The sequence below is a fragment of the Lolium perenne genome, chromosome 4 (genome assembly GCF_019359855.2).
Source record: "Lolium perenne isolate Kyuss_39 chromosome 4, Kyuss_2.0, whole genome shotgun sequence".
In the NCBI taxonomy this organism is placed as follows: domain Eukaryota; kingdom Viridiplantae; phylum Streptophyta; class Magnoliopsida; order Poales; family Poaceae; genus Lolium; species Lolium perenne.
In genome coordinates, this window is record NC_067247.2 from 283,429,470 (window position 1) to 283,454,139 (window position 24,670).

Here is a 24,670-nt window from a genome sequence, read left to right on the forward strand (position 1 = left end):
TCAGCGTGGCGTCATCACAGCGGCTTCCCCTCGCTATCGGTGTCTGATGACAAAGATAGGTTGCTCATGGCTCAGTTGTAGAGATGAATGACGCATGCCGATTGGAGATCCTTAGCGCAGATACAGGGGTCTTATTGAACGGGGATAAATGGCGGCGCAAATACTGAAGAGGGTTGCGGTTGCTCTTCCGCGGCGGTTCGCGCGTCAATCAACGCGATTGCCACTCCGGCGGTTGCCCTTCCCAGCAGTTGTTGTGCTTGCATTCGCGCCGGCTCGAGCAAGGGTTGCTGCCAGGTGGGTCCGTGGGAGAAGCGAGCGGACGCTCGGCGCGACCGCGCAACATCCGCGGCAAACGTGCCGCATATTTGGACTGTATTTGTGTCTAAGCAGATGACCCGGTCAGTATGTGTCGCCACGCTGGAACAGGGTGCAGGCGCATTTTTTGACCTCACGGACGCAAACAGTCGCTCAGATCTATTTACGTCGCCCCGTTGGACATGCCTATATAACAAAATATAACAAAAGAGGAGAAGGAGAAACCAACCTGACACGTGGGCTGCACCGCTGCAGGCAGTCAGGCACTCCCCAGTACAGAGCATACGCCAAGATTCCTTTTCTTCTCCTACTCCAGATCCCCTTTCTCACTGTACAACCGCTGATTCTAGTATTTGCAGGTGAGCATGCTTCAATGCACATCAATATGATTCAATATTTCGTCGGCACCGTCTGTCTTCAGGACGCAAAAATCATCACCAACTTGAGTGAGGAGGTCGCTAGGAAGGATGGAGGCAGCCATGTAGCCGGCGGAGGTCCTGCAAGGGCGGCCGCCGTGCCTAGGGAGGCCATCTCACCAGCGTGGACCATCCCCAATACCACCGGCACTGTGGCCTCAGTCGTCGTCATCGTAGGCAAGGATGGAACGGCAAACGCCAGTACGGCGTGGATTGCCAACAGTCATGTGTGACCGGAGCTGCTGGGGATGGCAAGCAGCGCCACACGCAGCCTTGTCTGGGCAGCTACTTGCGCTACTGGGTGCCGGGGCAGGCCTTCGAAGGGCGGCAAGTCGGCAAAGCGAGGACTAAAGGTCAGGCCGAGATGCTATTTCCTGTGGGCACCAATTTTATCAGTCAATCGGCTGATAGGTGTATGTTCTTCCTTCTTATGCTACTGAAAGCAAACAAATTTGTGTGTATTTATTTTTTCTACATTAAACTTGTGGTACCCAAAAGAAATATTTGTAGACATAAACAACAAAGTAACAAATTAGATCGATCCTCAAGAAGAGAGCAAGAAGAAAAGGAAAGGAAGTAAACACACAAACATCTTCAGTAATTTGGTGGAATGTGAAAGCAGAAAAGATAAATAAATAAGCTGAACATTCACAACCAGCAGCAACAAAGTAACTAACGGGAATGGGATGAACTCTTTCTCGTTTCACAAGTTTATGGAATGGCAGTGACATCAAATTTTAGCTTTATTAAGGCGACGTGTTTCTGAATCACATTCAGTAGCAGCTTATTGCAGGCGAATGTAAGCTTGTTTAGATGATGTGATAGATGTTTGCAGAGTCTGTAAATGAACATGCCAAAGTTTGCACCACTTGTATGTGTTTCTTCAGCTGATCTGGTAAACGCTTGTAAGATCTGTAAGTGGACATGCCAAAGTCTGTAGCACTTAAAAAAAAAGAGAAGAGCCTAGAGGAAGCATATTTAGTAGACTGGTACTACAATTCTACTAAGCTAAATAAGCATACATAAAATTCTTCTAGGTGCTGAATCTCAGAAGCCTGCAAGAGCACCTATTTTAAGTAGCATCACATAAGATAGTCTTGAGGTACATCTAATAGACTGGCACCACATTGCTAACTAAGCTGGCTAATTATATATAAAGTTGTAGTTATCATACGCCTTAAGGATCGTTACATAAGATTGCTTAATTATACATCGGTTGTCTATAAAGAACCTTTCAGGTTAGTACCTACCTCTACCATGTAGGTGTGGGATACTCTACTTTGTTTATACAGAGTAAAGTTTTCAGGTTCTGGTACAACCTCAATGATTTTTGTGTTCTGAGTAATTCTTATTTTGTACGGTGATGTGGTGTCTTGTATTTGGGTCGGGCAGCAATAATCATGGAAGATTTGAGTCTGTGGATCGAGACCTTCTTCAGTTTCTTCTTGAATTTTTCCATGCAGTCTAGCCTTAGTGTGCATCCTGTATAAACAACCAACAACTCTTCTGACAATTAGTGGCACTATAGGTTAAAACGTACTGCTAGTTGTGTTGTGTCTTAAAAATATAGAGCATACAGACCAAGCTAATTGCATGCATTTTGTGTGCAGAGGATGATGGCAAAATCAAGGATGTAAATATTAGCAAGCGATGATGGCAAAATCATTGATGTAAATATTCAGCTAGCAAGTAAATTGTACAATATATTGAAAGGTAAAGCATTTTTAGAGTAGAGCGAACACTGATAGATAACTAAATGAGCTTAGATGATATATACTGTTATAGTTTTCATTATCTAAAGGATGAGTAAGTACTGATGAATAATTTGATGATAAGGCCATGCTAACTCATGGACCACATGTGTAGGTAATGATGGAGGGATCGAGTATCTCAATGTTCAGAAGGTACCAGTTTCTCCACAACAATGAACCCTAGTTCAGAGACATTTTGTTCTTGATCCATGTTCTCCCAGATCTGGGATACACGCACAACAACAATTCTTTGAGACCCTCGAGGTATGAATTCTTTCACTCAGATTGCTTGTATTGCCAACTGTGGATACACACAAAAAAGATAATCACTCGAAACACCAAGTTATTTCTTTGAAGGTAGTAATAATGCGTTGTTACAACACAATTAAAATTTCACGCCTGTAGCCTATTCGATTTCATACGCATGTGGCAAAGATATATATTGAACCGATGAAAAAAAAGCCTTCACGCCCATGCGGCCCAGATACTGAACTAAGGAAGAAATGGTAGAATCTCAAAAAAAAGAGGAAGAAATGGTATCTATTACTGAAACACCTTATTTGGATTATCCTGAGAGCAAGTTGCTGGTAGGCTGCAGAGATGTTGAACTGATGAAAGAACTTTCATCTATGGCACCCATTAAGTAATAATTGATCTTTTTTGTATCCTCTGCAAGTGGAACAAAATTAGTATATGAAACGTAAGGTCAAAATAAAAATTAAAGCCTTGTGGAATCGCAAATATGATTTCAACTTCTATTTTCTAGCAAACGGCACAAGCCTCAAACGAACATGTGTAATACATATTGCAAAAAAAAACTATCATGCCTTGCTGCAACCAACCTGAGTGAAAAATATTAGTGGATTTTGCAGAGAAAAAACATTCTTTCATTTTTAAATAACTAATACCAATTACCTGTGATCAAGGGAGATGCATGGTGATATAATCTATGTGTAGTAGACCATATAACATAAGGATATGGATGGATTTTATTGTTATAGAAAAGGACTTGTTATTATTGAGCATACTAACAGATTTTTTAATTCAAATATAGTGCCGAAAATTTCATTAGGAAATCAGTTAGAATGCCCATTATTAATGAAGATGACAGAAACCCAGTTGGTACATCATAGTACAGCAGATGCAACGTGGTAAAGGGACAAATTGTAATCAGCCAATTTGAACACCAAAATTTAACAAGAATCCTAATTAATTTTGCTAGATCTGGGGGATACTATACCAAAAGGAATAAATCTAATTTTAAGAACATTAGTGTACAAATCACGACAAGTAACTACCTTGATCACAGTAACAATTTAGACGCTTAAAACTAAAAAAAAGTATGTTTATTTGACGTATGTCCGAGCAAAATATGCTACTTTTCTGAAAGCTACCAAACCAGCACTTTGTGGAAGTCCCCATTAATGAAACTAATAAGTGCAAATTTGACAATATTTTACGGTCCATCCATAAGAAGTAATTCACACAATTATCCAAGAGAATCAAAGATAGAGCAGAAACTTGAACATGTAATAGGGGCATGCAGACAGAGGTTTGGTAGGGGAGCAGACCTGTCGAGCATGACATCGCATGGTTTCAAACAAATCCTGGTATAGCTCGTGCCATCTTTACCAGGTCAAATCGGCCATCTGCTTTTGCAGTTTTGTGTAAGCATCATTAGAATTTTATTTCTTCCGTGCTCATCTGGAATGCCAAGATATATACCTCGACCAAACCTCTCTAGAAGATTATGTAGTGGCAGCTAGTAAAAAAAAGATGAACAAGTAGAGGTAATTGTAAGCGTTTCATATGTAGATGATAACCGTGGAACCAAAAAATCTGAATGCTCGGATGAAAGATATTATCATAGATTTTATCATTTGAAGGTTGAGTAAATATCTACGGATAACAGAATGAGACGGCTAAGCTAACTGCATGAATCTCATGTGTAGGTCATCATGAAGGGATCAAGAAACTGAGCATTCAGGAGGTACTAGTTGGTCAACAAAAATGAACCCCAATTCATACACATACTGTTCTTAGTCATTGTTCTTCCAGATCCGCGAAACACACACAAGAACATTCCGTTGAGATCAAGGTGACATATCTTTTACCGGAGTAGCATGCATTACTTCTTTCTTAAGTTTCCTGCAAGATAATTGTAGAGATAGGTGTGAACTGGTTTGAGTAAATGAACCACCACAAGAATGATTAATCCAAACCAATCCGTAGGTTTATCTTTACTGCCCGCGCATGATGTGAGCTTGATGAAGAATCAGGATCATAGCATCACCACCATCATGACCAAGAAAATGAAACGAAAGCTTGTGTGGATAGTTCGGATCATTTTTTACCAAAAATTAAGGCAAATCCATAGTGCAATTGGAAAAGGGAATAAGAATATAAATTTTGAACATCTGGGAGAAATTTGCTAGCCTTTTAACTTCAAATCGAACATACTATTGAGCATATTAAATTTAAATTTGCTAAAAGATTGTAGGAGATAGCTGACAAATAAACGTAGGAAAGAAAGTTCAATGAACAGATTAAAAGCTTTCCTCTTTTCAGATTTTTGCAAAAATTGATACAGTCTCAAATGATGCTATAACTTCAATTAAGCATTCACTGCACCAGCAGGGAACTTTTCAATTAGCAGTAGAAACTAAAGATGCACTCACAAACATCTATGATAGCTGCGACACACCAGAAATACCGATCGCATATCGAAGAGGCATATCATATCTGGTTTTCATTGCATTGGTAGTGTAGCCCAAATTTAAATACAAACTGAAAGCGACAAATAAAAATTATTATTTCTTCTCTTTATTTCTCTCGGTAAAATGAGAAGGATGAAAAAGGAAACACTAAAGGTATAGTGAAACCTGGACATACACTATAAGGTAAATTTAAAAAGCATGCGTCTAGTCCTTGTAAGAGACAAAATAAAATGCAAATTTAATTGTAGGAATTGAAGACATTTGTATGGAAGAGCAGCCACACCAGCATTTTTGCTCCAGCCTTCTTTCATGGTCATGTTTTTTGCAAATAAACTATAAAGTACATTAAAAACAGCTAGCTTTAATTGCAAGAATCAATGAAGTACACTTTAATAAGCCATGATCTGTTCCAAATATTAGATGCAGCGAACTGATTCAAAATAAATTATAGTATGTCAAAGAAATCCTACAGTTCTATTTCCCAGCCCTATGATTTAGGACTATTGCATGTGAGTGAATACCAAGACTTGTGAGCTCCATAACCAATGACACTAACCATAGGTATATGTGAACGGCCTCCGCTGACATAAACAAGCGCCCAGAAACTCCTTTAGAAGACTATAGTTGCAAATTGGGTTCTCAACCTCCATTACTGCACGACACATAACAAACAAGTAAATAAAGATGGGAATACAATCCCATAATTAAAATAATACAATGCTTATGAAAATAATAGATAAGCATCCCAATGTGGGTACCATAATAGTTGTTCAATAAAAGACAAGATACCAGGTGGAACAGGTGTAGGTTAGAGCCTTGTCATCCACATCGCATCTGACATCATCTTTGCATTCAAAGAAGCTACTGCTCTTCCCTCCAAAGTTATGAAATAAATCCAGCTGTTCCATCCAGACCATTAGACCCAATATCATACTTTCCTACCACTCCTCGGACCTGAAAGCACCAAACATGCTTCATATTATTTGAATAGAAACACCCAATTTTTATATACAAAGCTCAAGAAAACCAAGCGTACCAACCTGTATCATAGCGGATAGACCAAAACGTGCACTTTTTCCTAGAAATCTTAATGAATCATGGGAAGGCACTTGCCCACTTCCTGCTAGATGGATTCGTGCTTAATCACTAGGTAATGAATTACCTTGCTCTTCTCGGCTGCGAGGTAGGTGCTAACTCCCGGCAACAGCCTACACATAGAGCGGAGTAGCATCAACCGAGAGAGCAGATGCAGAGGAGGTTGTCTTCCTTTGCAGGACCAGCGTCTAGGCAAGCAGTATTACAATAAATAGGACTGCATAAAGCTATGAACTAATCTAACTGGATCCCACGCTGCAAACGAAGTACATGCAAAAAGTTGTACACACCAAAAAGGGAAATAATTTAAAGTTGAGTGTTCTTATAAATGCTTTCGAACCTAAAAGTATGATATAACTGCAGTTTGTATTTCTCAAAGCATATGATTTGATGATATCCCAATATGGATTGAAAATTGCTAAGAAAAATGAATGCCTGACTTAAACTGTCAGATGCACCCACACAAACACATAATGGGAAGCGGAACGTTTACCTTGATGCAAAAGTAAACTTAATCAATAAAACGATACAGACAAACAATACACCTGGAATATATTAGCAGAAATGACATCTAGATAAACTCTAGATGGGAATGCCAGTAATTAGAAAGACTAAATGATGTTTTGGAACAAACCGATGTTATAATGGTTAGCCAATGGCCCAAATAAGTTTCGAAGTCAATACTGGACACAGAAATGTGTTGCAGCTACCTAGATATCATATCTTCCTTTTGAACAAACCACCAACAACACAAAATAAAAGTCAGGCTTCTCCTTTTTTAACCTGCTCAATAAACATATATCAGTATAAACAGAGCATCAAGACAATAAAAACTGGTATACCCGTGAGAGGCCCCTTGACCATGGCGGCGAGGTCAGATGCTCATCCGGGTGAGAGGTCAACTACGGCGGCATCCTAAACTTTTCCTGTTGAGCGCCTAGGTGGAATGGCACCAGTAAGTAAATAGCTACTGGACACAGTTGTCCAGCAACATAATCTGACTTGGTCATTGGACTTGGTCAGCAGACTGTCCTCATATCCATTGAATATAAAAAAGGATCACCAACACATATGAGCTCTAAATAAGAAGATAGAAGCAGTAGGCATGGAGACGCTCAGGCCTATTAGTGGCAATCTGTACACAAGAGCAAAAAAAGAAACCAAATTAAACATTGAAAAAGTAGGCATTGCTAAAGCATCAAGATAAGGGGGAAATGAGAACAAATTGGTCAGCAAACCTTAAAAGCCAGCAGAAACACCATCACATGGTTAGATTCAGTCATATATTCACCTCTGATTTCTCAACTTATCTAAAACCTATACATGTATAAGAAGATCAAAACTAAACTGGTGGATGAGACACATCGCATGGTGTATTCAGTTTGGCCACGAAAAAATACAAGTGGCATGGCTCCACACAGAGGCTAATAAAATCTGATATGTGACGTTTGTAACTCTGATAATACTTACAGAATTCAGCCATGTACCTGATGCTCAACGTTGAATGTGCCTGATGCTCTAGACAGAGAACTTTCGAATCATACTTGACCTTTTAGCATTGTCTGCTACTAATACTAAATTTTGAAATACATAGTTATAGAATGTACAATCATAATTGCTATAGGTCTGCGGCTGCAATTTTTCTAAAAAAACTCAATGCCGGGGAGGAAAGTTACCTTGGCGATGAACTCAAGTTGTTGTCATGTGGCATTGCAATAGCCCGCGGCCTCCGTGTGCTTCCATCCATCAGCTGGCAAACAATCAGAGAACCAAGAATACATCAAGGCAAAACATCATAAATATAAGGAGAAACAAAACAAAAAAGATAACATCCAGTACCTGTGTGTGTTTTATCAAATAGCAGTGGGCATTGAACTCATTCCTCTGACCTTGGTTGAGTTTCAACAAATAAAGAAGTTGATGAGATTTTTTGCTGCTAGGGAAATAATCATCAACAGTTATAATAATATAATTTAGCTTTTCGGAATAAACTTCTTGTAATTGTTTTATCAAAATAGAATGAACAAAAAACTTAATAGAACAAACTCATCTCCCTTTCTACCGTTGGTAATCTTACCCTTGATTATTTAAGTGGTGCATCTTATCTAGATGTACTCAAAACACAAAGTGTACATCGAGATGGCTTTGTCACAAGCACAGCCCAATTTTGACATGCTAAATCATCTTGGGGAAAATAATTCCTTGCAAGTATAGGCTTTTTTACTTAGCACATATCACTGGATACTTCTTTGCTAACATATATATGATTGTGCATCAAAATTATGATGAATAACATGCATAGAAAGATACGGAGAAAAGGAAATTAAAGAGAAGCCCTGTACCTATATTTCAGCAAATAGGAGTGTCCATCAAAATCATCCTTCAGTTCATGGTTGACTCCCTCATACAAATCCCCTTCTTAGGACTTCTCTCCATACTCAGATCATGTCCTCAGATCCATGTCGAAACTGCAAATATTAGCAGCAAGCCAGACACAACATCAACCATCTTTTCATTATAAGATCAACAGAGAGACCCCCAGACAAAAAAAATTGAAGATCTGTGTGAATCATCACCGAAATCAAACACCTTGTACCTCAGCAATGGAGGCAACAGTGAGATGTAAAGGGGGAAACAGAGAAGGACCTGTCTTGAGGTGGATTCCCAGGATCTGCTCGTGGAGGGCCCTGAGGACATGCGAGATAGGAGACGGAACCTGACCTTGCGTGCCAGCGAAACCCGCCACAGATCGGAGAAGACCATGTGTGCAACCAGCCCAGCTCCGCCGTCGCGCTGAGCCTCCGCCGGCGACGTCGCCGCTCCTTCGTGCTCGCGCCTCCTTCGTCGCCAGCTCGCCCCGTGCATGCCCTTGCGTGCCCGCTCGCTACTGACGACGAGGAGGCGTCGCGCTGCAGGCTGCGCTCCATCGGAGCTGAGGAAGAGAGAGGGGCGGGAGCTGGCGGCGAGCTGGTGGGGATTGGCCTAGGATTTGAGGGATGAGGAGAGGAACGTGATTGGGGATTGGGGGAGAGGAATGTGAGTGGGGATTGGGTGGGTGGCGGACCCTATGCCCACAGCCACGTTTAACCAACCAGAAACCCACCTCTAGCGACTGACCAGTGGACCGGCCAAGCTGCGGGTCCCAAACGCAGAAGAAAGCGGGTAAAAATTGATTGTTGCATGGCTTCAGCTAGGGAGAACAACGAATTGGAGGCCGGAATGAATGGATGAGATCCACCAAGTGACTCCAGCTGGCAAGATCCAATGGTCACAATTCTGAAATCTCTGTGTATCCCCCATGGGGGGGCATCTATTATACCTTTAGATGTTTGAGACGTATCAAGCATCCCCAAGCTTAACTCCTGCTTGTTCTCAAGTAGGTAAGTGATAACAAAATAATTTTTGAGGTGACATGAAGCCAACACAATCTTGATCAAACATTGTAAATCATTGTGAGTTGGGATCAAAGTACTCTAAACATAGGAATGATAGATATAATTCTAACAATGGAACTTAGAAACTATGTTATAACATGAAGAGTAACTCAAACAAAGGATCACGAATAATTATACATTGAAAGCAACTGTTTATTTATGAGCATAGAGTAAACATAACAAAGTGGTACTCAACATGTGCTTTATGAAGTAGCAAAACATAAATGCAAGGACACCTTTAAAGTTCAAAGGGTGACTAGATACAAGTCATTTAAGAACAAGCAATAGTCATAATCATGAATCAATCAATGATAATTTTGGGACTGTGCACATTGAATTTGACAACTATGCTCTCTTAACTGGTGCATAAAGAAGAAGATGAAGACTCAACATAAAAGTAAAAGAGGGACTCTTTGCAGACTAAGCAAGATTAATAAGTTTTATAAACCTTCCAAAAGGTATGGTACTCATTAGCTTTGAGCTCTTATTGCCCCTATCATAAGCATCTTGAATGGTTAAAGTTAATGTGATGGCAAATATGAGCTATATGCTTGACAAATCACAAGTTAAAAATCTAATGCCCCTTGAATACGAGTACCTAAACCTCGTGCTACTCAACTTAGGTCCCAAACAAGTTTTTGTCATTATAATTATACATGTATCATCGAGAACCGCCAACGGGGTGCCTCTTGCCCGATGATATGGAAGTACTCTTGTAGGAGCAATCCCATGCCAAAATGACAAGACAAGTAGACAATGAGCATCTCGACAATTTTTTATTTACTATGGGTATAGCTTTTTATTGAAAATGCTTCATAGAATACTCACTATGGTTCGCTGTAAATTTCCACCATGAATGATGCATGGCTTAGATTAGCGGTCCAGGCGTTTCCCTTAATCATATACAAACTCCATGGATTTACAAGTTTCCATTATTTCGCACCGCTAGGCATCCATAAGCAAAAGAACATGACATCAACTAAATATGAATAAGTGCAATGTTGAAAGCGTTCCCCATGAAAGCATGGTTGTGCTAACTCCCAACTTGCAATTTGCAAACATATAAACTTCATAATATAGTCACAATGATCAAGTTTATTAAGTACAAGAAAGTAAATGTGCCATCAAGTTCGTGAGAGCTTTACTGACTAATTTTCTCATGCCAAAATTTAATTGGAAGATAAATAAAAACATGATGAATATACTTGGTATAGCAATAATGATAGTAGGTAGATATGGTGGACACAATTGACAAAGTTTGGTTAATGGTGGTTGGATGCACGAGTAAAGTTCATACTCAGTACAGGCGAAGGCTAGCAAAAGACTGAGAGCGACCAACTAAGAGAGCAATAATGGCCATAATCATGCATAGCGACAAAACATTATCAATCAAAGCATAAAGTGATATTACAAGTCAAAAATTAAATAATAATAGAGGCTTTAGTTGACTGGTTATAGTCATAACATGGTATAAGCATGTGCCAAGTCAACCCAATAAAGCATCAAAGGAGAATACCACATATTATGCTTTTATGATGGAAACAACACATGATTCTTTCAATGACACGTTATGCACTCTCAGTCATTTGAAGTCATTATACAACAATAAATACTAAGCATATGACAAGAATAACATCCAACATGACATGCCAAAGTCTATGCCACGGTCTAGACAAGCTCCCTTTTGCATCACTATAGTCATGAAATATTTTACTCGTATCCAACACCAATCAACTTATTTGAAATAGCTCTCAGAGATGAAATACAATATGGGCCAGAGATCTAATCATACATAAATAAATAATACTAACGAGCTCTGAACAAAATTCAAGTGACAGAACAAGAGCTAAACGCAGTACTAGAAAACTAGAACACTCGCAGAACAATAACAACGAAAACTAGAGCGTTATATGCAATTAAAACAGAGCGGGTCTTTATCCAAAACAAATGTGCCAGGATCCAAAATATGCTACAGCAAACAAAACAATACGCTCCAAGAACAACACATAGCGTATGAAGCAATAAAAATATAGTGCATAGAAAGATGACATGTTGCTTTGTTGATGAAGAGGGGATGCCTTGGGCATCCCCAAGTTTTGACGCTTGTACCTCTTGGATATTTCTTGGGGTGCATGGGCATCCCCAAGCTTGATCTTTTGTGCATTCTTCATCTCATCACATCATTCTTCTCTCCCTACACTTGAAAACTTCCTTCATACAAAAGTTCACACAATTCATTAATAGCAGCATTAGTACAATCAAAATAAACAAATCCACTTGAATTCAGTTAAAACATATATCAAACATCTATTAAAGTATTAGCTACTGCAGCAACCTTTAAAAAAGCTCTTTGATCAAAAGAACTCAAAAGGAAGGAGATTTAAGAGGCAAATGCAAATAGTGGCAGAAATCTGTCAAAACAGAACAATAGGTAAAGATCGATTTTTCCGAACATCTTCTGTTACTCATCTCGAAAAGTGGTCAACTGACAAAATTTAGATAATAATTTGGGGCATATGCACAAAAATTGGCATATCAATATTCCGCTCTATATATTTTTACGAATTGTTATGGTGACAACACATAACCTGTTTTCAGGACAGCAACTTCCCTAAATCTTACTTTCTTCCTATTAGAGGCTATTCTTGGTACAAAAACGAAATAATAATGATAAGAAGAGGTTATTAGAGAGGTAATAACTTCCAGGACTCAACAAAAGAAAATTACAATAATAAACATGGATTATCTCCTAAGAGTGCTTTTCTTTAGCGCCTTTCAGCTAGGCGCAGAAAAAGAGCGAGCATCAAGTATTATCAAGTGAAGAAGCATTAACATCAATGCGAGAAGTCTTTTCAAAAAGGATTTATATTTTATCAATATAAGTTTTAGAAGACCCTTTCTCCGCACTTTTAGGTTCATTACTTTCATCAAATGGATTTTCAGGAACAATCCAATCAAAATTCTTTTCCCAAGCTTCATGCATTGCTACAAGTTTGAAAGGTATTGGTATTTTACTTTCTTTCCCATTTTTGGTTTTGTATGTTTTTTTCAAGTGTACCAATAATATATACGCATGAGCCTAGCATCTCAAACGATCAAAAACTTTCCAAGCTTCTGTAAAAACATCTTTAAATTCTTTAAGCAAAGTTTCTAGGGTAAAGTATTTCTTTTCGTCATCCTTAACTTCATGGAGTTCAAGAAACATTTCCTGCATTATAGGATTAAGGATAACAAATCTAGCCGCCAACATTTAAACTGAATAAGTTGTAGCAGTTTCATAATTAGGAGCAAGTTCTACCAGTGATTTATCCTCAATATCTTTATGCTTACTAACATGATTCAAGAATTTTTCAATGTTATCTCTTCCAATTATAGAACCACTACCTAGTGATAGGTCCTTCAGATCGTACTTAGGGAACAACATAATGAAGTAGAAACAAGATAAGAACTATAAAAAAACTATTTTTTTGTGTTTTTTATATAATAAATCAAACAAAACAAAGTAAAATAAACTAAGCAAAACAATAATAAAGTAAAGAGATTGGAGTTGAGAGACTCCCCTTGCAGAAATCCTCTTTCTCCCCGGCAACGGCGCCAGGAAATCTTATTGGCAGTTGTTGGGGAACCCCAAGAGGAAGGTGTGATAAGCACATCAACAAGTTTTCCCTCAGTAAGAAATCAAGGTTTAATCAACCAGAAGGAGAAAGGCGTGAATTCTGAAGGTGTTGCTGGCTGACTATTGGCAGGGCTCACTACCGGCATCAGCAACAACGTGGAACCTGCACACAACACAACCAAAATACTTTACCCCAACTTACAGAGAGGTTGTCAATCTCACCGGTTTACACAACACAAAGGATTAAATGTATCGAGTGAAAAGAGATATTTGCAGTAATTGAAGAGAACAGTGTTTGCAGAAAGTAAACATAATAGGATTGCAGTGGATAAATTTATCAGTGTAAAGGAAAGGACCGGGGTCCACAGTTCACTAAAGGTGTCTCTCCATAAAGATAAATAACATGTTGGGTGAACAAATTACATCTGGCAATTGACAGAATATCGACCATACATGAAAAGATGATTACTATGAGACTCGTTTTTGCATTATAGCATAATACATAGGCCGTAATCCAACAGCGTCTATGACTAATAATCCACCTTCCGGTTGTCGTCCGAACCCCTTCCAGTATTAAGTTGCAAGCAACAAATTATCGCATTAAGCAATGTGTGTAAAGTAAACAATAGAATTACCCTTTGATAAAACATTGTGTTTTCTCCCTATTAGCAACATCACATCTACAATCTTAGAAGTTATTGTCACTCTTTTAGAAAACTAGATGCATGAACCTACTATTGAGCATAAATACCCCCTCTTGGAGTCACAATCATCTACTTGGCTAGAGTATCTACTAACAATGGAGAGCATGCAAGATCACAAATAACATATGACATGAATATATAATCGATCACAACATAGTACACAATATTCATTGGTTCCTGCAAACACAACATGTAGCATTACATAAGGATGATCTTGATCATGTAGGGTGATGTCTACGCACGCTTCTATTCCTGTAGACAGTGTTGGGCCTCCAAGAGCAGAGGTTTGTAGAACAGCAGCAAGTTTCCCTTAAGTGAATCACCCAAGGTTTATCGAACTCAGGGAGGTAGAGGTCAAAGATATCCCTCTCAAGCAACCCTGCAATCACGATGCAAGAAGTCTCTTGTGTCCCCAACACACCTAATACACTTGTCAGATGTATAGGTGCACTAGTTCGGTGAAGAGATAGTAAAATACAGGTGGTATAGATGGTGGTAATATTGCAGGAAGTAAAGATGTAGTAAAACAGTAAACAAACGGTGCCAGAAAATAGCTTGCTGGCGTGGGAGGCAATTCTCTGTGGTGTAAACAAGTCCTAGGGATCATACTTTCACTAGTGGACTGATACGTCCAAAACGTATCTACTTTCCCGAACACTTTTGCTATTGTTTTGCCTCTAATTTGTGTATTTTGGATGCAACTAACACGGACTAACACTGTTTTGTGAACTGCTCACAGTGTCTCGTTTTTGTGCGAGAAATCCAACTTTCGGGAAAATCCTCGGAATTTATGCGAAGGCCCTATTTTCCCAGGAAACTAACGGAGCCGAAGGACGAACCGGTGGAGGCCCGAGGGCCCCACACCATAGGGCGGCGCGGCCCGGGGGGGCCCGCGCGGCCCTGTGGTGTGGCCCCCTCGGCCGGCCTCCGACGCCCTCCTTCGGACTATTTATCGGCCTCGACCTAAAAACGCACGGGGAGAAGTCGAAGTCGCCAGAAACCCTCCAGAACGCCGCCACATCGCGAAACTCCGTCGCGGGAGCTAGAAGTCTCCGTTCTGGCACTCCGCCGGGACGGGGAATTGGAGGAGATCATCACCGCCATCACCGCCAACGCCTCTACATCAACCAGCCATGTTTCCCCCATCCATGTGTGAGTAATTCCCAGTTTGTAGGCCGAAGGGGATGGTAGGGATTGGATGAGATTGGTCATGTAATAGCATAAGATTGTTAGGGCATAGTGCCTAGTGTCCGTAATTGGTACTTTGATGATATTGTTGCAACTTGTTATGCTTAATGCTTGTCACTAGGGCCCGAGTGCCATGATCTCAGATCTGAACATGTTATTGTTTAATCCAGATATTCCTTGTTGATGGTCTTACCTATAAGTTGTATACACATGTCGTCGTCCGGAACCAATGGCCCCGAAGTGACAAGAATTGGGACAACGGAGGGGATGGTAGCGATGTGAGGATCACATGTGTTCACGGAGTGTTAATGCTTTGCTCCGGTACTCTATTAAAAGGAGTACCTTAATATCCGATAGTTTCCCTTGAGGCCCTACTGCCACTTTGGTAGGACAAAAGATGTTGTGCAAGTTTCTCATTGCGAGCACGCACGACTATATATGGAACACATGCCTATTGATTGCTTTGTACTTGGACACCGTTTTATTATTATCTGCAAATGCCCTGCTATGATTGTTACATGAGTTTCTCTCATCCATGCAACGCCCGTTATCCGTCCCCGTGCCTACAGTATTTTAATCCTGCTGTTTACTAAAATCACTACTTCTTGTCTGTTACTCTGCTCGTTATTTCACTACTGCTCTTGCTATAAAACTGTTACTCTTGATAAACTCTTGCGAGCAAGTCTGTTTCCAGTGCGGTGAATTGACAACTCCGCTGTTAAGGCTTCCAAGTGTTCTTTGTCTCCCCTTGTGTCGAATCAATAAATTGGGTTTTACTTCCCTCGAAGACTGTTGCGATCCCCTATACTTGTGGGTCATCAAGACTATTTTCTGGCGCCGTTGCCGGGGAGGCCTAGCTTTATTTGGAAGTTCACTTGGATTAATATTGTTCGCTGCAAATTCTCCATCATGGGTAAACCTCGCGATACTAAAATCGCCATATTACCATCCACTACAAGAAAAGGTACAATTATGAATACCTCTGCTGCTCTTGATTCACCATCTGTGATTGATAAACTTGTTTCACCGCCGCATGCTTCAAATGCGGGTATTTCTGCTGAATCTGAAAACTCTCATAATATTGATAATGTTTCTGCTGTGCTTGATGATATTGGTTCTTTGGGATCCTTTCTAGATGCTACAATTGCTAGGTCTAGACAAATTGAAAATACTGAAACTCCTAATGCTACTACACCTGTTAGTTCACCTGAACTTGATTATTTTAGTGATGATCCAGAGGAAGATTATGTGGAGCTTAATGATGATTTTATTGAAAAATGCAATGCTACTACTGATGCAATAAAAATTAAAAAGTTGCTTGCAGAACATGCTGTTAGATATAAACTGTCTCCTGATCCTAAGTTTGCCACATCTCCCATAAACATTAGGAATAAAGATTATGATTTTTCTCTTGATCTATCTCATATAGCTATTGTTGAGAAAACACCTTTTTGTGGTACTGAAAAAGAAAGTGCTGTTGAACACATGACTGAGTTATCTACTCTGAGTAGTTTGTTTTCTGATGATGTCAAGATGCGTACTTACTTTGTTGCTAAAATATTTCCATTCTCATTAAAGAATGACGCTAAAACTTGGTATAATAATTTGCCACCTAATTGTATTAAAAGTCCAAAAGAATTGCTTGATGTTTTCTTCCGCAAATACTTTCCTGCTAGTGCTCAACATATTGCTTTGCAGAGAATCTATAATTTTGACCAGGGAGATGAAGAGAAATTGCCTGAGGCTTGGGCGAGATTTTGCTCTCTTATTAGAGCACGGCCTGAGCATGATCTGGAAAAGCATGATTTACTTGATATATTTTATAGTGGACTAACCATTGAGTCTAGGGCATACCTGGATAGTTGTGCTGGTTGTGTTTTCAGGAAAAGAACTCCAGACGACGCTGAAGAATTATTGGCTAAAATAAGCCGGAATCATGATGATTGGACTATGCCTGAACCAACTCCAACGCCAATATTGAAGAAGAGGGGTTTAATTAAATTGAATGATGAAGATATGAGGGAAGCCAAGAAGTCTCTCAAGGAGAAAGGTATTAAATTTGAGGATGTGAAGAATCTACCTCCTATAGAAGATATATGTGAGATAATTCCCCCTTCATCCATGATTGAGGTAAACTCCCTTCAACGCTTTACTAGGGAAGATATTCCGTATTCGAAACTTCCTGCACAATGCTTAGATGAGTTTGATAATTATATTGTTAAGCAAGAAAATTTTAATATGAGAGTAGAGAATCATTTAATGGAAAATTCTCGAGCTATTAGTGAATTGCATGATATTGTGGAGAGAACCTCCAATGATGTTAAGATGCTTGTTAAACATTTTCATATGATTCAAACTCAAATTGATCAACTCACTAAAGTGCAAAATGACTTGTTAGGGAATAATTCTAAAGAGAAACATGCTTATGAAGTAACAACTAGAGGTGGTGTCTCTACCCAGGATCCTCTATATCCTGAAGGGCATCCCAAAAGAATTGAACAAGATTCTCAACGCATTGAACCTAGTGCTCATTCTAAGAAGAAAAAGAAAAAGAAACATAAAAATGTTGTAGAATCCTCTGAACCTGTTAATGATCCTAATAGTATTTCTATTTCTGATGCTGAAACTGAAAGTGGTAATGAACATGATAAAGATAATGATAAGAATGATACTTCTGATAAAGAAGAGGTTGAATAAGAACCTGAAAAGCATGCTAAAAATAAAAAGTATACTAAAGAAGACTTTATTGCTGAGAAACATGGTAATGAAAGAGAACCTTGGGTGCAAAAGCAAATGCCTTTTCCTGCTAAGAAACTAAAATCAAAGGAAGAAGAACACTATAATAAATTTTGCGATTGGATGAAACCTTTATTCTTGCAAATCTCTTTGACTGATGCTATTAAATTGCCTCCTTACTCAAAGTATATGAAAGATATTGTTACTAACAAAAGGAAAATCCCCAATGAGGAAATTTCCACTATGCTTGCTAATTACTCTTTCAATGGCAAAGTTCCAAAGAAGTTGGGCGACCCAGGTATACCTACTATTCCTTGTTCTATCAAGAATAATTATGTTAAAACTGCTCTATGTGACTTGGGAGCCGGTGTTAGTGTTATGCCTTTTTCTCTTTATAAGAGACTTTACTTAGATAAATTGATACCTACTGATATATCTTTGCAAATGGCTGATAAATCTACTGCTATTCCTGTTGGTATATGTGAGAATGTTCCTGTTTAAGTTACTACTAACTGCTTGATATTAACTGATTTTGTTGTGTTGGAAATGCCTGAAGATGATAATATGTCTATTATTCTTGGGAGACCTTTTCTTAACACCGCAGGGGCTGTTATTGATTGCAATAAAGAAAATGTTACTTTCAATGTTGATGATAGGGAGCATACCGTTTATTTTCCCAAGAGGATTGAGAAAGCGTGTGGAGTTAATACTATTTCTAATGTGAGAACTATCAAAGTGGGAACTATTGATTGTCCTATATATGAGCCTAAGGAAGAATATCAAACTCTCGTGATTGGATCCATATCAATACAATTCAAGGTAACATGATTGATTTGAGTTTTATTTCTTCTTATGCTATGAAAAAGTTATTTGGTGACAAGACTTGATCAACCTTGTTAACGGATATTTTTTATATGCATAGAGGAGGTAAACAACATATCTTTCTTCCTCCACTTGCTCTAGTTGCTGTAGCACTTTTAATTTGCAAAGTTCTTTAGTTATTCGAAGATTTCAAAAAAATTCCTGGACAGTAATAATAAATTAAATACCCAGAAATGTGCATTTTTCAAAGTTTTCAAAAATTCACAAAAATTATACCGTTGGTCCTATTTTTCGACGAGGCACCTGGGAGCACCAGAGGATGACCTGTGGGGCACCAGAGGGCACCAAACCACAGGCCGGCGCGGCCAAGGAGGTGGCCGCGCCACCATGTGGTGTGGGCCCCCCTTTGCCCCACTTTGCCATCTCTTCCTCCCAGCACCTTCTCTCTCCCGAAAAAAACTCGTACCAAGTTCCTCTCTCTCGCGTTTTTGCTCCTGAGCTCCAGATTTCTCGATCTCTTTGCTCAGTCCAGATTTCTGTCTGAAATTTGGCACATTTGCTCTTCGGTATGTGACTCCTCCACCCATCCAAGTAGAATTTTGTTTGGTTGAGTATATCTTGAATATTTTGCTGCTGTAGGTAACATGTTTAGTGAGCTTGCATGCTTGTTCTAAGTGGTAGAAACTAGCTTTGATGCATGATTAGTACTCTACCAAGTTCCTATGGTAGTTTCCCTCAATTATATGTCACCAAATCAAATTTTTATATCATTTGTTGAAAATTTCAGAAAAGCTATGAAGAAGTTCAACTTTGGAGAGTTGTTCAAGAAAGGGACAACCAGCACCGGGAGGCCATCTAGGGCCGCCACCCGGATTAGGCGATCATACAATGAAGACATCATCGCGCCTAGCTTCGCGCCCGAAGAGGACAACGGGCCTCCTAATGCTTCTACTTTTCCATGCTATGATTTTCTAAGGAATGCAGGGATATTGGAGGATTTCTTAACCCTTGTCAACAGGGCAGGGTTAACCACCTATATGGGAGATGAAAGGGAGCAATACTATATGCTCACCAAAATCTTCGTCGAGAGTTTCCAGTTCAACAACAAACAATATGAGCCAACGGTTGCATTCAGGATCTATGGTAATCCTGTTACTATGCAATTGAAGGATTTTTGTCGTGCATTGGATATTGCCCCTGTAGGTACAGCAAGTAGGATTGATGACAACCCCCGGGACTTGTTGGAGCTCTATCGAGGGATTACCGATGATGATTGTCGCACCATTCAGCGTGGCAAGATAAGGAACATTCAACTCCCCGCCATTAAGTATTTTGCATACTACATTGCTACTAGCATTCTTGGTAGGGAGAACACTAGCAACATTTCTAGTTACCATCTTGCTTTCTTGAATATTGCACTTACTGGTCAAACATCTTATCACCTTGGTGCTCTTATTGCTCGCCGCCTGACTACCAGGGGGCCTATTTTTGGAGGAACTATCGCACTGCGTGTTTTAACATATCTTAATCTTCCTATTGATCCTAATGATGTGCCATTGGCCCCTAGGAAACTTGATATTGTTGCTATGAAGAGTCATCATTTTGTTACCACTGATTCTACTTTAGATAATATGGTGTATAGAATGTTGTTTTCTGACGGGGATGAGAAAGAAATTCCTCTTCCCCAACCAGGTTTGTTAAGTATTGACAGGCAATCATGGTCGTGCACTAAGGAGGAAGTGGATGAGCATTTGAAGATAAAAGACTTCCACCAGCAACATGACTCCGAGGATGCCGGGGCCTCCTACGACCACACCGTCACGTATCCGGGTGCTTCTTCTAGCACATACTCGGAATACGATCCATCTTCGTCATACTACGGAGACACTACCTCATGGGATCGATGGGATTGAACTCCACTTAGGCCAAAAGCCTAAGCTTGGGGGAGGTATACCGGCATCACTCATTCTTTGCATATTATGGTTGCTGGATACTTGCACATACTTGCTTTGTTCGTTTGAGTGGTTTTCTAATGAGAGGAAGATGATATCTGGGGAAGTGCTGCCTGAAAACAGATTCTGGAACGTTACCGTAAAAATTCTCAAAAATAGCCAGAGCGTCATTTTGAGCTGCCAATTTTTGTGCAGGTTCCCCAGGTTGTTATCTAACTTTCATTAGTTGAACACTTTTCGATCTGAGCAACGTAAGATTTTTGTAAAAATCGATTTCTGTACTGCTGTCAGGTTTTGGCAGATTTCTGCCATCTCGCTTTTCTGTGTTTCTTCTAGTTTGCTATTTCTTGTTTTTGTTTTATTTCCTTCCCAAAACACAAAAAGACCAAAAATATTTCTGTTGTTTCTCTTCACCATTTGTTTGCTTTGGTTTCTTGCATTTGTTTCACTTTATTTGCTATTGCTAGTTTGCTATAAGAAAACCCAAAAAGATTTTGCTTTGTTTGTTTGTTCCCTCTTACTCTTGTTCTCAAATTCGAAAACACCAAAAATATTTGCTGTTCTTCTTTGGTTTGTAAAGTTCTTTATAAGTTCAATGGTCTTCGGTGACTGGAGCGTGGTTTTCATTTCATATTATCCAAGCTACACAAGTGAAAAGGCAATAATGACGATCTACGACAATCTGATTGTGGTGAGAGGCTGGTATGAACTCCATTTGTTTTCATTTTTGTACATATACTCATCCATGTGAGCATGCTTAGTTGATTCATGTGAGGTATATGTTATTTGAGAAAGTCTAGTAGTTCATGATCTCTCATGTTTAGCACCAATCTATTAATATGAGTAGCATGTCATGGATATTTGCTTGCATTGTTTTATTCATAAGTAAGTATGGCATTGTGGTATCCTCCTCTGAATAATTCATTCATATCGACTTGGCACATGCTCACGCATGCATATGACTGAACAAAAAGTCAATTAAGCCTCGATGATTTATATTGCTTCAGAGTTCTTGTATCACTTTTATGCCTCCGTTAATATATTTTGCCGCAAGCATGATTATGACAGTTACTGCTCTCTTGATTTGTCGCTCCCTAGTCTATTGCTAGTCTTCACTTGTACTGAGCGGGAACGCTGCTCGTGCTTCCAAACACCTGAAAACCAAGTTGTTCCAAAGTGTCCACCATAAATACCTATGCATGGCATTTCAAACCATTCCAAGTAAATTCTCGTGCGCTACCTTTAAAACCTTCAAAATGTTTCTCAATTTGTGTTTATGTTTCATAGCTCATGAGGAAGTATGTGGTGTTTAGCTTTCAACCTTGTCATTTAATTTTGACGGACTCTCATATGGACTAGTGGCACATCCGCTTATCCAATAATTTTGCAAAAAGAGCTGGCAATGGGATTCCCAGTCCCGAATTAATTAACTTAAATAGACACTCCTCCATGGTTTGTGATTGTTGGACGGCACCCGAGGATTCGGTTAGCCATGGCTTGTGTAAGCAAAGGTTGGGGGGAGTGTCATCATCATAATAAAAATAAAATAAAAAGGCACTCCTTCATGGTATGAGATTGTTGGCAGGCACCCGAGGATTCGGTTAGCCATGGTTTGTGAAAGAAAGGTTGGAAGGAGTGCCAAATAAATATGCAATAATTCATGGGAGCCGCTCTTGGAAGTCCGGTTGGCGAGGTAGTTAGTGTACCCATTACCATTCGTTGACAACAACAAACACCTCTCAAAATAATTTTACTCCTGTCTTTATAAAAATGAAAAGCTCTAGCGCATGTTAATCCATGCTTCCCTCTGCGAAGGGTCAATCTTTTTCTTTTATGTTGTGTCTCCATTATTTCTTTGAGCACTATCTTGAGAGCACAACTGTCATTCTTAGTATAATATGCTTGTCTCAAAATATGATTGATTGTGGTATAACTTTGATGCATTTATCTTTTGACAATCACTACTTCTAGTCTTTCTATGAACTCCAGAGGTGCCCGGGCATTTATGATTTGCCAATCAAATACAGGCAAGCGAGATACCACTTTATCATACTCTCTTATGAACATTGCAATCCTGCTTATATACATGATTCATGATGCTTATTATTAATTGTTGGTACCTCTCCATGATTGACATAGCTGTTAGACGATCTTATTTGCATGTGTCTCATTATGAATTGCTTAAGTATTAGCCATAGCATGAGAATATATACATCATATGAGCAAATGTGTTCGTGAAAGTTCTTTTATCGCTCAGTTGTTAACTGAATTGCTTGAGGACAAGCAATAAGCTAAGCTTGGGGGGAGTTGATACGTCCAAAACGTATCTACTTTCCCGAACACTTTTGCTATTGTTTTGCCTCTAATTTGTGTATTTTGGATGCAACTAACACGGACTAACACTGTTTTCAGCAGAACTGCTCTGGTGTCTCGTTTTTGTGCAGAAATCCAACTTTCGGGAAAATCCTCGGAATTTATGCAGAAGGCCCTATTTTCCCAGGAAACTAACGGAGCCAGAAGGACGAACCAGGTGGAGGCCCGAGGGCCCCACACCATAGGGCGGCGCGGCCCAGGGGGGGGCCGCGCGGCCCTGTGGTGTGGCCCCCTCGGCCGGCCTCCGACGCCCTCCTTCGGACTATTTATCGGCCTCGACCTAAAAACGCACGGGGAGAAGTCGAAGTCGCCAGAAACCCTCCAGAACGCCGCCACATCGCGAAACTCCGTCGCGGGAGCCAGAAGTCTCCGTTCTGGCACTCCGCCGGGACGGGGAATTGGAGGAGATCATCACCGCCATCACCGCCAACGCCTCTACATCAACCAGCCATGTTTCCCCCATCCATGTGTGAGTAATTCCCCAGCTGTAGGCCGAAGGGGATGGTAGGGATTGGATGAGATTGGTCATGTAATAGCATAAGATTGTTAGGGCATAGTGCCTAGTGTCCGTAATTGGTACTTTGATGATATTGTTGCAACTTGTTATGCTTAATGCTTGTCACTAGGGCCCGAGTGCCATGATCTCAGATCTGAACATGTTATTGTTTCATCAAGATATTCATTGTTTATGGTCTTACCTATAAGTTGTATACACATGTCGCTGTCCGGAACCAATGGCCCCGAAGTGACAAGAATTGGGACAACCGGAGGGGATGGTAGCGATGTGAGGATCACATGTGTTCACGGAGTGTTAATGCTTTGCTCCGGTACTCTATTAAAAGGAGTACCTTAATATCCAGTAGTTTCCCTTGAGGCCCGGCTGCCACCGGCTGGTAGGACAAAAGATGTTGTGCAAGTTTCTCATTGCGAGCACGCACGACTATATATGGAACACATGCCTATTGATTGCTTTGTACTTGGACACCGTTTTATTATTATCTGCAAATGCCCTGCTATGATTGTTACATGAGTTTCTCTCATCCATGCAACGCCCGTTATCCGTCCCCGTGCCTACAGTATTTTAATCCTGCTGTTTACTAAAATCACTATCGCTTGTCTCGTTACTCTGCTGCTGTTATTTCACTACTGCTACTGCTATAAAACTGTTACTACTGATAAACTCTTGCGAGCAAGTCTGTTTTCAGGTGCAGCTGAATTGACAACTCCGCTGTTAAGGCTTCCAAGTGTTCTTTGTCTCCCCTTGTGTCGAATCAATAAATTGGGTTTTACTTCCCTCGAAGACTGTTGCGATCCCCTATACTTGTGGGTCATCATGGACACTCTCAACATTGATCACATAACTGAATAAACAAATACTACTTTCTCTACACTCTCTTGTTGGATGACAAACACCATTTATTGTGTAGGGCTACAAGAGCACCTCAATGCCGGAGTTAACAAGCTCCACAACATTCGATGTTCATATTTAAATAACCTTAGAGTGCATGATAGACCATTGCAATTATACCGAGTACTAACATAGCATGCACA

At 39.9% G+C, this 24,670-nt stretch overlaps 2 long non-coding RNA genes across 11 annotated transcripts; one reads left to right on the forward strand and one right to left on the reverse strand.

Moving 5' to 3' along the window:
- Positions 1 to 550: 550 nt before the first annotated feature.
- LOC127295583 (uncharacterized) lies at positions 551 to 23,816 on the forward strand. 3 transcript variants are annotated; one of them, XR_011743642.1, is made up of 6 exons: positions 551 to 1,084; positions 2,342 to 2,444; positions 2,598 to 2,746; positions 4,435 to 4,580; positions 12,672 to 12,728; positions 23,159 to 23,816. It is a non-coding gene; the product is annotated as an uncharacterized lncRNA (long non-coding RNA). The 3 variants fall into 3 exon arrangements; XR_011743641.1 differs by having other exon boundaries at positions 23,162 to 23,816; XR_011743643.1 differs by lacking the exon at positions 12,672 to 12,728 and having other exon boundaries at positions 23,162 to 23,816.
- Positions 1,653 to 7,240, reverse strand: LOC127295582 (uncharacterized). Of its 8 annotated transcripts, XR_011743639.1 has the most exons (7): positions 6,240 to 7,240; positions 5,989 to 6,153; positions 5,756 to 5,851; positions 4,517 to 4,630; positions 4,208 to 4,244; positions 4,054 to 4,131; positions 2,481 to 3,151 (listed from the first exon to the last, which is right to left on the reverse strand). It is a non-coding gene; the product is annotated as an uncharacterized lncRNA (long non-coding RNA). The 8 variants fall into 8 exon arrangements; XR_011743640.1 differs by adding an exon at positions 1,653 to 2,213 and having other exon boundaries at positions 2,640 to 3,151; positions 4,054 to 4,630; XR_011743634.1 differs by having other exon boundaries at positions 4,054 to 4,630; positions 6,240 to 6,407; positions 7,005 to 7,240.
- Positions 23,817 to 24,670: the final 854 nt, after the last annotated feature.